The following is a 1,836-nucleotide window of genomic DNA, read 5'->3' as shown; positions in this document are numbered from 1 at the left end:
GACCCAGCGGTTGACGCTGGGTCAAAACAGCCCAATTGCTGGGTTTGTCCCTATTTTACCCAGCACTGGGTTGTATTTAACCCAGCATTTTTTAGAGTGTAGTAACGACGACATTATCACCTGTCAATATTGCTTTGGAAGCTGATATTCCACATATGGTAAGGGGTGTAACATTTCCGTCACACGCTTGAGGTATTCGGCCAATCACAATGCACGAGATAGCTGGCCAATCAGAGCACACCTCGCTTTTTCAGACCGATGAGCTTTGTAAAAATCGACGCGTTTCAGAAAGGTGGGGCATAGAGGAGAAACAATAATGTACAGTATGTGGAAAATAATGTTTTTTTAAACTTAAACCGCGTAAACACATCGCTTTACACCAAATACACAAAATAATGTTCTTTTTAGCAACGTCATATGACCCCTTTAAGTTTGTTGTCTTAGAAAATTCATTCCAAATAAGTGAAGATATTTTAAGATTAAGTGAAAATTAATCTTGTTTAATGTTTTTGATTCTTGTGCACCCCTCAGTTATGAATATATAAAAATATATTTGTAGTATATTCAAATGTAAAACAACTCCAAACATTTTTACACATTTAATCATATATTTGATGTATTTTGACTTTTGTTATGCACTTATTTACATACTATAAAGCCTGTTGTCCTTGAACAGTCTCCACTATAGTTGTGCTGCATGGGAGTGCTCCAGTCACTCACAGAAAGGAGTGTGAATGTATGGTTTCCCTACTGATCTGGAAAGGAGAAAAGAAAAAATCAAATTTTCTTCAATTCACATTTACTTGTATTGCACTTTTTATTATACACATTGTTTCAAAGCAGCTTTACAGAAAATGAATGTTTCTACATTACAAATAAGAGTTCTGTTAACAGGTATAACTGTGTCAAAGTAATGTTCATATGGCGGAAATGTTCAAAAATTAGGCTATACAAATCGTCATGTATTCAGAAACATGTATACAGAAACAATGGACAAATTAAAGCAATGGTTACAGGATGTGATCATGATTACAATGCAAGGCAAATGTAGCAGTTTTGTATGTTTATTCAGAGTCAGCTTCATCTGAAGTCTTCATAAGAGGCTGGATATAGTCAGCAGGAGCAATCTATAGATTACACCAACAAATTGTGATGGAATCATACCTGGGAACTGGCATTTTTTCACAAAGAACAGGGAAAGACTTGCCAAACCCAGTGAAGAGACTCATTGTGAGGGTGATGTCTCTTTACAGGGAGTCTTCAGGTGGTTCTTGTTCTGAAAGCAAGATAGAACAGGAGAAATGGTTAAGTGATGCTCCATCACATTTCAGTCCTGTGGCATCTGCTCTTTCAACACAGTGCTTCTACAGTATGGAGATTTTTCCATCTACAGAGTTTTCCCTGGCCTTCTTGGTTTTCCCCCGCAACCTTTGGGTTACGAGTCCGACTCTAACCATTAGGCCACGACTTCCAAGGGTGCACTGTATTGCTGAAAAACACAATCCCTACTTATCAGTTAGATGTCCGTATGCACAAAGGCACAGGTCCCTAAACAAGGCCATATCTGCAGATGAAACTGTTTGTAGAAGCATTTTTTAAATTTGAACTAGCACCTCATGACTACACCACGTTATGTACGAGAAGCTGCAAAAGACACAGGCGCAAGTGGAATGCAAAAAACATGGTGACGTTAATTTATATGTAAATATAATGGGCGATATATTGCGTCACCAAAAATGATTGAGGTCATGTACATATATTGTGCGATAAGTCGATATATTGATTATTGCAACAGGCCTACTCTGGGTGACTCCATTATTAATAATATGATTAATA

General features: G+C 37.5%; 1 long non-coding RNA gene across 1 annotated transcript in view; it reads right to left on the bottom strand.

Annotated features, from left to right (window-relative positions):
• The window catches only part of LOC107703659 (uncharacterized), a 2,713-nt gene extending 1,973 nt beyond the window's left edge, over positions 1-740 (bottom strand). The window contains exon 1 of the long non-coding RNA XR_001635853.1: positions 652-740. This is a non-coding gene — a long non-coding RNA (uncharacterized LOC107703659). The remainder of the gene's footprint in view (positions 1-651) is intronic.
• Positions 741-1,836: the final 1,096 nt, after the last annotated feature.

The sequence above is a fragment of the Sinocyclocheilus anshuiensis genome, unplaced genomic scaffold, assembly GCF_001515605.1.
Source record: "Sinocyclocheilus anshuiensis isolate Anshui unplaced genomic scaffold, SAMN03320099.WGS_v1.1 scaffold1027, whole genome shotgun sequence".
NCBI classification, from domain to species: Eukaryota; Metazoa; Chordata; class Actinopteri; order Cypriniformes; family Cyprinidae; genus Sinocyclocheilus; species Sinocyclocheilus anshuiensis.
This window is presented reverse-complemented; position numbering and strand designations above follow the sequence as displayed.